We start from the raw sequence: 10,788 nt of genomic DNA, 5'->3' as shown, positions 1-10,788 counted from the left end.
TCTCCTTGTGCAAAGCCCCATTTACCAAACTGTTTTGGGGGAATTGTTCCTTGGTATGTGACTCCTCCATTGTTCCAAATAGTTTTTGCTCTAGTGCTTTATTCGTTGCGTATTATTACTTCCTTGGTGACCCTATTCTTGAGCTTTGCATGTTAATTTTAGTTGGTCTCAAGTAGTTTTGATGCATGATATGGCCTCTAGGCACTTGTAGGAGTAGTTGCTATGAGCTTTGTTGAGCCTTGTTCATTTTTCTTTTGAGTCACTAAAAATTTCAGAAAAAGAAGATGTTCACGAAAAACTATTGCTACTGCGACAACAGACCTTCCCTGGTACGGCGCCAGGAATCCTGCTGCTACGGCTACGCCTTTAGGGACTTCCTTGGCAAATATGCAAAGGATTTCTCCGCGGCCTTGGAGCCTTGCGTTGGTGTTCCCTTGAAGAGGAAAGGGTGATGTAGCACAGCGGCGGTAAGTATTTCCCTCAGTTTTGAGAACTAAGGTATCGAACTAATGGAAGATCTCCTCAAGTCACAAGTACGTGCACAAACACAAAGAGCTTGCACCCAACGCTATGAAGGGGTTGAAAATCCCTTATAGATTGTTTGCAAAGTGAGAACTGAAAGCAAAAAGTAAATAGAGCAAAGTAAAAGTGAAAGTGGAAACGATAGTTGCGAATAGACCCGGGGGCCGTAGTGTTCACTAGTGGCTTCTCTCATGAAAGCAAGTAGACGGTGGGTGAACGAATTACTGTCGACAATTGATAGAACCGCGCAAAGTCATGACGTTATCTAAGGCAATGATTATATCTATAGGCATCACGTCCAAAACAAGTAGACCGATGCTTTCTGCATCTACTACTATTACTCCACACGTCGACCGCTATCCAGCATGCATCTAGTGTATTAAGTGCAAAAGAACAGAGTAACGCCTTAAGCAAGATGACATGATATAAATGGACAATCTCATACCTACGATAAAAGCCCATCTTGTTACCCTTGATGGCAACAACACGATGCGTGCCTTGGTGCCCCTTCTTTCACTGGGAAAGGTCACCACATGGTATGAACCCAAAACCAAGCACTTCTCCCATTGCAAGAATCATAGATCTAGTTGGCCAAACAAAACCCAAGACTCGGAGAGACTTACAAGGATATCAAATCATGCATATAAGAAATCAGCAAAGACTCAAATATATATCATAGATAATCTGATCACAAATCCACAATTCATCGGATCTCGACAAACACACCGCCAAAGAGGTTTACATCGGATAGATCTCCATGAAGATCATGGAGAACTTTGTATTGAAGATCCAAGAGAGAGAAGAAGCCATCTAGCTACTAACTACGGACCCGTAGGTCTGAAGTGGACTACTCACGAGTCATTGGAGAGGCGATGATGTTGATGTAGAAGCCCTCCAACTCCAAAGTCCCCTCCGGCAGGGCACCGGGAAGGGTCTCCAGATGAGATATCGCGGAAACGGAAGCTTGCGGCGGCGGAAAAGTGTTTTTGTGGATGCCCTGATTTTTTTTGGATTTTAGGGAATATATAGGCGAAATAGCTAGGGAAGGGGGGCTCGAGGGAGGCCACAAGCCCGGTAGCCGCCCCCCCCCTAGTGGCGGCTACAGGGCTTGTGGGCCCCCTGTGGCTCTCCTGCCTTAGCCCTCAAGTCCCCTGATCTTTTTCCCTTTTGGAAAAATTTATTTCGGGGATTTTATTCCGTTTGGACTCCGTTCCAAAATCAGATCTGAAAAGAGTCAAAAACACAGAAAAAACAGGAACTCGCACTTGGCACTGAATTAATAAGTTAGTCCCAAAAAAGATATAAAAGGTACATAAAACATCCAAAGTTGACAAGATAACAACATGAAACCATCAAAAATTATAGATACGTTTGAGATCAAGTCAAGATCTATCCAAGTAGGTGTCACAAACTCATCTCTTGCATGGTTGCAACACTTGTATATGCGCGAGCACAACCATGGCAGCAGGCGGCGAGAACGACATGTGAAGGCTGGAACCGATGGAGCGGGCAGCCGACAGGGACGGGACCCGACGATGTGGGCGGTCGACGGGGCAGGCACCGACGATGCGGGCGGCAGCAGCGCAGGCGAAGGTTGGAACCGACAGAGTGGGTGGCCGATGGGGTCGGAAACCGGCGATGCGGGTGGTCGACGGGGGTAGACACCGACGATGCGGGCGGCAACAACATAGGAACAGTAGCAGCGCAGGGGCGCACGCGTCGCCAGATCACACGTGACCGGTCCGAGCGTTCGGCCGGCGGCCGGCGCACTGGTTGTAAACGTTTACCATTTTAGTTGCACTACACACAAATTTCTGTAGAGAATATAAGCGTCAAGAGTGAGCAGCTGCTACTCCTGATGATTAAGTTTGCCTTCGGGACTTGTAGTGTCTCCTTCAACACTTCTAGACCTCTCGACCAACTTGGGAGTATAATTGTTGTAAGCAATCTTCATTTATTTCAATCATAGTCATAGGTTGTTATTCTAAATCATTACTTGCATGTGCACCTATTTTGGAATAGAATATGCTTTAGGCACACTACACACAAAGACAAAGTTTCATGCTCTCCATCATGTACTGAAGACAAAATGAAGAGGCGGGACATGTGGACTACTCGGGTTGATGATATAGTACAAGCACATCACAACAAACTTATCTCTGTAGGTTTTGTAAGTATATTCCATATGTTGTGTATGAAATATGTTCAATGTACATGATGGGTTTGAACCGCAATTATATGGTTTTGTCCTATGAAAAGATAAATGATTTGCAATATGGATGAGTGCATATTCTATTATGTGTTTTCGTCAAATCCATTTTCTTGGCTGGGAAAAAACATAGTAAACACCATACATTAAAAGGAAAATTGAATTATTATCACAGACCGGTTGGCGGTCTTCGATGTGTCATCATTGACCGATCAACATGCCTGTGTCTGATAGAGCAGCCATCACTGACCGAAAACTCATCTATGATGATACAAATTGGTCGGTCGGTGCTTATTTGATATTTCCGAGACAGAGTCCCCATCACTCCTTATTTGGTCTACGGGTGATGGAGACTCTGTCTCAGATGGATCCGACGTGTGGGGCTTGGGGGAGTTCGATGGAGTTGGGGATGAGGGGCGGCGGCCTCTGGTTGCTCTGTGTGGTTGGCTATGCTATGATTTGACTGTTGGTTCCGGCGTGTGGAGCTCGGTGGCCTTGGTTGCTCTCGTCAGTGGCAGTCGCCCTTGGTCGTGTGGCCGACACGATGGCTAGATCTAGTTTTCAAGCGTCCAACTACTCGGCAGGCCGCTTGCGTTGTTGTTGTGTTGTGCCCCTTCCGGTGTGATGTCATTTGGAGTAGCCAGGTGTCTAGGGTTGTGCGCTTTCGCGTGGTGCGGCTGGTCATGCATCTAGTCATGCTTGGCGAGGTTGCGTCCATTTCATGTCTGGTTTGTTGTTGGTGGTGGTGGTGAGCTCGTCTCCAGGGTGATGTTGCGGCTCGATTGGTGGTCTCTCTGATTCGGCGACCATAGTATGTTGCTTCTTGTCCAGCGCGGCTTCGGCTTGCTCTCTGTTGGCAGTGGCTAGACCCCTTCTCCGGGGTCCGAGTAGGTGGTGGGGCTTAAGGCTCTAGGTGAAAGCCATAGTTCGACGGGGACCAAAGGTTACCGGGACGATGCTTCTTGAAGTTGTCGCTGAAGAGTTCCTCCTTTCCACTAGGTAGCGGCTTGTTGGTTTGATGGTTGTCGCATGAGCTGGTGGTGTGGCCAGCCTTTTCCCAAGATCTGGCGGAGCTGGTTTGGTGGCTCTGGGTGAAAGCCTTGGTATAGGGGGTTGAAGGATAACAATGACGATACTTCTTGAAATCGTTCAACCGCACATTTTTGGGTCATGGGTATGTTGGTGGTGGAGCTTGAGTTGTCCGATGTCAGCATAGTGTGGGTTTTTGCGTGATGGTCGCTTGATTAATCGTGCGTTATATGGTTGTTGACCTAATTTTTCATATAAACTAGACCATTCTATTTTTTTTCTATCTTCATGAAATCGATAATACAAGTGTCTTGATTTTTCTTTTAAAGAACAGAACATGAACAAAATTCGTATTGCCAACATTGACAATTCTCACAACAAAGAGAGACCAACATAGAGTTTGAGCATCAGTTCAGCTCCACATGGACAAGAGTAGCCAGGCAAGGCAGTGTTCATATCTATCATGTTTGAAAGGATGTGTGGCGGTTACAGATTCCAAGGAAAGTGAAGCACTTCGTATGAAAGGTATTAGATGATGTTCTTCCCCGTTTTTGTGTGCTTGTTGGATGTCATATTACCCATTCACCTCAATGCCCAGTGTTCCTAGCTAGTCCGGATAGAGGATATACAACATTGTTTGTTTCATCGTCATCGAGCGAAAGAAATTTGGATGCAGCTGGGCCTAATGGAAGCAGGCCACAGGGCGATAGTTGATGACATATCCGGATCAATTACCATGGATATACTGATGAAATTACAGGATCGATCAGTTGAAGTCCCAAATGTCGAGTTGGTAGTCGTCGACGCATGGTACATCTGGTGACAACGTAGTCAACATGTCAAGGGTATTGAGGTTCAAACACCAAAAAGGATAGATTTGTCGATCAGGGTCCTAGCGGCTAATTATACTAGGTCGGTATCACCTAAAATGCCAAGCAGGAAGAATATACACATTTCGAGCCTTCTTCATGAGAACATTGCCAATGAGATTCTGTTGCTCCTCGTTGGCCGACAAGGTGAGGATGATTACGTGAGATAGCCTCACACGAGATTTGGTGAATATTCAATACGCTAGCATATAACTTGGCACTCACTGCTTGATTCTAAAGGGTGCACAGTTCTCCTGGGCGTGGAATGGCGTCGGATGGCGCGGCTATTATGAAAAGTTGGAAGTCTATTGGGTCTATCAAGGCTTCAAATAAGATGAAGGTGGTCCTTTCAAAACTTGCTCACGTTTGCCTTCCATCAGGTGTCCAACTCCAACGCCGCCATGTGCCGACATCCAACCTGTGTTGTTTCTATGAAAGGACGGAGGGGATCGATCACTCATTATTGTTCTGTCCTTTTGCTTATGAGGTCTGGTCACAAGTGAAGGAATCATTTGGCATCAAGCTATGGCGGTCCAACTTTTCTTCGTTGAGACAGTGGTTGTTTGACTTCCTCTCCCACTCCTCGGACCAGATGGCCACGGTCATGGTTGTCACTGTATGGCATATTTGGGAGGCGCCGAATTCTGTTCGGAACAATGAAGACGAGCCACACCATGTTCGTACTATATTTAAGATTAAAGCTTATGTTGATCTGATCTTTCGGCATCTATACAAATCGGATCCTGCACATAGGTGTGAGAGCATTGCCTCAAGCACCTTTTGGTCTCCGCCGCCGCCGGGTTCTCTGTTATTCATGTCTGATGCTACGATCTTCTCCGAGCTGGGAAAGGTTGGTGCGGGGATAGTTGCCCTCAACTCTGATGGGCAATGTGTTGGTGCATGTCGAGAAGCCACTTAGCGGAGGCAACGACCCTTCGGCGAGCGGTTTATCTTGCACGCGAGAAAGGATGCGACTCAATGATCTTCTCCTCGGGTTGCCTTTCGGTGGTGCAGAGGATCACTCTCATGTCCGCGATCATACGCTGGTGGGCGTTGTGGTCTCGAAGATCAAAGATTGCGCGTCGAACATCCCTTCTATTCTATTCAAGTTTATTCGTCGATAGTTTAATGTTTTAGCTGATAACTTACACGGTGCACCCTGTTCTCCCAAACGACATGGCCGAAGTCCCAGTGTCCCACACCCCGGTGGCTACACCGCTTCGCTCCGGAACTCTTTGCAGTAGCTCCTCTTCTGTTCTGTCGCTTGAACTCGAGTGTCGCCGGCGTCACGGTCACCTTGACCCCGCGCGGCGCCTCGACCGTCACGTTGTATGTCTCAGGCTGCGCCGAGACCTTGGTCACCTTCGGCAAGCGTTAGCGTGCGGACGCGGGTGCGCCCGTCGAAGATCACCGACCAGAGACGGATAGTTGAGGTTGGCCGCGCCGCCGGGGAGCGTCCTCACGCACCCGGCCATGCCGGGCACGAACCGGCGCATCTGATCCGTCGTGTAGTTGAGGGTGCACAGCAAGTCGACGTAGTCCTGCGTGCCGGCGTCGTACACCAGGCCCGGGTTCATGGCGAGCCGCGGGAAGATGAGCCCGGACCCGGTCGCCAGCGGCCCCGCGTCCTTGCAGATGCCGTCGTTGTCTCCCTGTCCAACGCCGTTGTCGAGGATGACCCTGCCGTTCTTGTCGAGCGGCGTGGCGGTCGTCATCAGCGCCGACCGTACCATGGCAGGGGTCCAGCCCCGTGCCTCTTCTTGACCAGAGCCGCGGCGCCGGTGACGTGCGGGCACGCCATGGACGTCCCGGAGAGGATGTTGTACTCGACTCTCCTCGGGTCTTCTTCGCTGTCCGTCGGCGTGGCGTCGCCGGACCACGCAGCAAGGATGTTCACGCCCGGCGCGATGACATCCGGCTTGAGGATCTCGGGGACCACCGTGTTGGGGCCAAGCGACGAGAAGCCCGCCACCGTCGGCGCCCGGTTCTCGCCGGTGACGGTGTCGCAGGTGAAGCGGAACGAAGTCACCGGGTACGGCACCGACGCCATGTAGGCCTCCAGCTTCTTGAATTCGGTGTAACCGAGGGTGACGCCGGGAAGAGTGAACGTTTGGCCGTCGACTCCGTCCAATAACCGTTCATAGAAACCCACATCGACTATCCCGGCTCCACCAGCACGCTGCGCAGCAATGCCGCTCTTGACGCCATCTCCACCATAGTTGCACACCGCTACCTTGCCCACGAGACTCTCGGTCGCCATGTACCTCTCGTCGCAGCCGCTGTACGCTAGCGGGATCATGCTCACGCCATGGGACGTCATGGTGTACAAGGTGCCCGCCGAGCTCCGCCCCGTTGCCGAGCTTGAGGGTCGGCGGGAACAGCCGGTCGGTGGTGGCGGCGCCAACGGGGGTCATCCACGGCGCCACGTTGGTCACGCTAGATGCTTCCGCGCCTTGATTGCTGCCCGCGAGGACGACGAAGACGCCCCTGTGCTCGGCACCAAACGTGGCAACCGCGACGATGTCGTCATAGAAGTCGGCGTTTCTGAAGGTTCCGAGGGACATGGAAACGATGTCCACGCCATCGCCGCGACAATGCCGGAGCCGGACGCATAACATCCCGCCGTGTTGCACGCCTTAGAGCATCTTCAACAGCCGCATTCAAAAAATGTGTTTGTCGCGTGCGCTTTGGCTGGTTTAGCGCGGGGATAGACGCTGGCTCCAACGGCCGCGCTATAATACAGCGCGCGCTCTCCGACGACATTCCTCCTTTGCTCGAAAAACCGGTCATGGCTCGCTAGTTTTTCCGCAATGCGTTTGAACAAGTCGGTGCTCATCCTAAACCGGCGATGAAAATACGACTCCGGGTATGTGGGATTCTCCATAAAATAATTCTTCATCAATCTGTTATGGACATCAATCCCATCTCTCCAAATTTTCTTCCGACCCATAACCGAACCATCGTGCTTCGGTTTTTTATTGATATGCATAGCTATGATCATTGCAAGATCCTCCTCCTCTTCCATATCAAATTCTTCTTCGGAAGAATCATACAACGAACTCATCTACAATGTTCCAATACTATACTATAAAAACTACAATTCAAAACATGCACCACGTTCATAAGTTTGAGCAATACATACCTTGCAGGCGTTTTGTCGAACACCTTGCGGGCGCGGCGCTGCAGCGAGCGCTCGAGCGCTGTTCCTGGACGACGGAGGCGCGCGAGGGCCGGCGGGACTAGGAGGGGGTGGGGCGGAAGCGCGGGGAGGCCGGGGAAGCGCCTGAACGGTCGTCGGGGGGCACGGGCGGCGGCGACGGCGGAGATAGGCCGGAGAAGCGCCTGAACGGTCGCCGGGGGCGCGGGCGGTGACGACGGCGCGGGGATAGGCCGGGGAAGCGCCTGAACGGTCGCAGGGGGCGCGAGCGGCGGCGGCGGCGGCGCGGCCGGATGGGGGTGGAAGTGGGAAGCGAGCGGGCGAGAGTGGAGGAGCGAGTGCGGGAGAGTCCAGCGCGCGGGAGTTGGCGCAGCAAATAAGCGACACGCGATTGCGTTTCGACCAGCGCGCTGAACTGCATATGCCACGCGCGCCGTTTTTGCGCGCCCGCTGAAACTATTCGCCGCATTGCGCGCGCGCTAAAACGGCTATGTTGCGGCGCGGCGCTAGTTTAGCGCGGCTGTTGAAGATGCTCTTATACATGGCGATCCCTGCTTTAGGCGCCACGCCCCGAGCGGTCCCTCGTGAGAACTCGAACAGGTTGGCGCCAACGACCACCGAGCCGGTGGCCATGGACGCAACGTGGCTGACGTGCCCGGCCTTGTCCCTCGGGGTGAATGCGCCGCCGGGCTCGTCGGTGAAGACCTTTTGGCACCGTTGTTGCACAAGCTGGCGTTGAACCCCTCGGCGTCCGTGCACTTGCCCTTCCACGTGGGCCGCATGGGGCCGAGCCCGCCGTCATCGAAGCTGGCGCTCTCCGGCGAGATGCCGTTGTCGCCGAAGTCCGAGTCCGGCCAGGCGCCGAACTCCTCGTGCAGGCCCAAGAACCCCGACGACCGCGTCGTCTGCGTGTGGTACGCTCTGTCCTTGTACACGCCGGAGACGCCGGGAACCCTCGACATGCGCGCGGCCTCCTCGTCCGTGACACGGACAGCGAAACCGTGCATCACGGTGTCGTGGGTGTACATGATGCGGCTCCAAGAGTTTGTGGCCGCACAAGGGGAGTGGGTGGCCACCAACTGGGCCACCATGGAAGAGTACCAGCGGTCGAGGGTGGCGAAGTGGGATGGCTTGCGAGGTGGTCGGTTTGGACGATGTAGGAGGTGTTTGTTTCCAGGGACTTATTGGTTTAGGGACTTAAAAAATCCTTATAAGTCCCACCTAAACCGAACACAAGGGACTTATTGGGACTTATTGTGGTGATTTGGGACTTATCAAATAAGACTCTTAGGTAGGAGCTTATTGGGACTTATCCCGGACCAGACCTACCCCGCGTCGCTCCAGGCTCGTTGCTCGCACGCCGCCCCGCCTCTCGGTCCAATCGCCGCCCCCGCCCCGCCTCTCGCCCCGTCGCCGCCCTGCCTCTCGCCCCGTCGCCGCCCCGCCTCTCGCTCCGGTTGCCGCCCCGCCTCGGTTCGTTCTGCCTCGGTTCGCCGTCCCGTCGCCGCCCCGCCTCGGTTCGTTGCAGCGGTGCCTCTAATCGTCGGACAGGTCCTCTCCTAAGCCTCGTTGCAGCGGTGCTTATCCTGTGTGCCGTACGCGTTGGCTGATCGTGAACAAGTGTACTATTAGGTGTAACATGGACTTATAAGTCCCTGTAAACAAACATGTAAGGACTCGAGAGTTATAAGTCCCTGTAAACAAACAGATACGGACTTACGACTTATAAGTTGGGACTTAAAAAAGTTTTAGGACTTATGAAACAAACAGGATCGTAGGTGTGCGAGCTTGAAGGGTGAAGCTCGTGCTCGACGGCATTCTTGGGCTTCGGCGCTGTGGCCCAGTGCGTGTACTGAGCAAGGATGAGAGCTAGTACGCAGTGGTGCAGGAGGATGGAGATGGTTGTGATAGCCATTGTGGATGCGAGTGTGAGCTTGTGGTGTAGCTGATGCATGTGTGTGTGGTCATTGGTTTTCTTTTATAGAGATTGAGCTCAGTCGGCCAGCTTGTGACGACGTTGCAATGGATACAACAAGGACAATGGCTCGTGTCAAGACCTCCCATGCTTTACCCTGCATTCTTTGTGATCTCTATAAAAGACAACCTGCTTAAGGCCCTGTTTGAAATCATAATAGATTATGATAATCTAAATTATAAAGATAAATTATATAATTTGGTTTATAAAAATAATTTAGATGGACGTGTTTGGAGGTCCGATTATATAAACTGTAATTCAGGTTTACCTTGCATAATGACCTGTGTGTCCTTTGGATTTTTTTTTAAAAGAGGAGGGTGACGGTTGTAGGAATGTAATTATCTTCAACTTTACAAGGGTAATGGGTCATTAGCAATCTATAATCTGATTTTAGCTGATGTAGAGTAGATTATGAGTTTTTAATAATATATCTATCTAGTTTTTATAATCTACATCATAATCTGTCATGTTTGGAGACAAAATAGATTATAAAACTGGATTATATAATCTGGATTCTTTGTGATCTCTATGGAAGACAACCTGCTTAGGTCCAGTAGAATGCAGGTGCCACCAGCGGTGTTTCAGGGGAAAACATGGGTTTTTTTTCTTCAAAATGGCAACAGGTGCCAACTCCTGCTTCGGGTGCCAACACCCAACAAGCCCAGTACAATAACGTAGGAAACAAGGTTTCTCTCTCTCTCTCTCTCCCTCCCTCCCTCCATCCCTCCCTCCTCTCCCTCTCTCTCTCTCTCTCTTAGCACTTGCGTGAAAGCATGAGGCATTGTACAATGCCTTAGGCTAGCCATAGTGGGGTATCATAGTTACTATCATAGTCTTGGTGCTAGCAAACATGCTGATGTGACAAGTAATTAAAGAAGAGAGAGAGGGTTAGAGTAACATAGGTAGATACCGTATCATGTCAAATGTCACGCTACTATGTGTCATGCATGTTAATAAATGAGATCATTTATGATACTAGTGTATGATAGTATGCACTATAAAGGTAATATCATACAATACTAACATA

At 51.1% G+C, this 10,788-nt stretch overlaps 1 pseudogene; it reads right to left on the bottom strand.

Moving 5' to 3' along the window:
* Positions 1-5,754: 5,754 nt before the first annotated feature.
* LOC123426004 lies at positions 5,755-9,701 on the bottom strand (annotated as a pseudogene).
* Between the last annotated feature and the right edge of the window lie 1,087 nt (positions 9,702-10,788).

Source organism: Hordeum vulgare, chromosome 2H (genome assembly GCF_904849725.1).
Source record: "Hordeum vulgare subsp. vulgare chromosome 2H, MorexV3_pseudomolecules_assembly, whole genome shotgun sequence".
Lineage (NCBI taxonomy): Eukaryota > Viridiplantae > Streptophyta > Magnoliopsida > Poales > Poaceae > Hordeum > Hordeum vulgare.
Note: the sequence above shows the minus strand (reverse complement) of the source record. Positions and strands in the feature narration are given on the sequence as shown.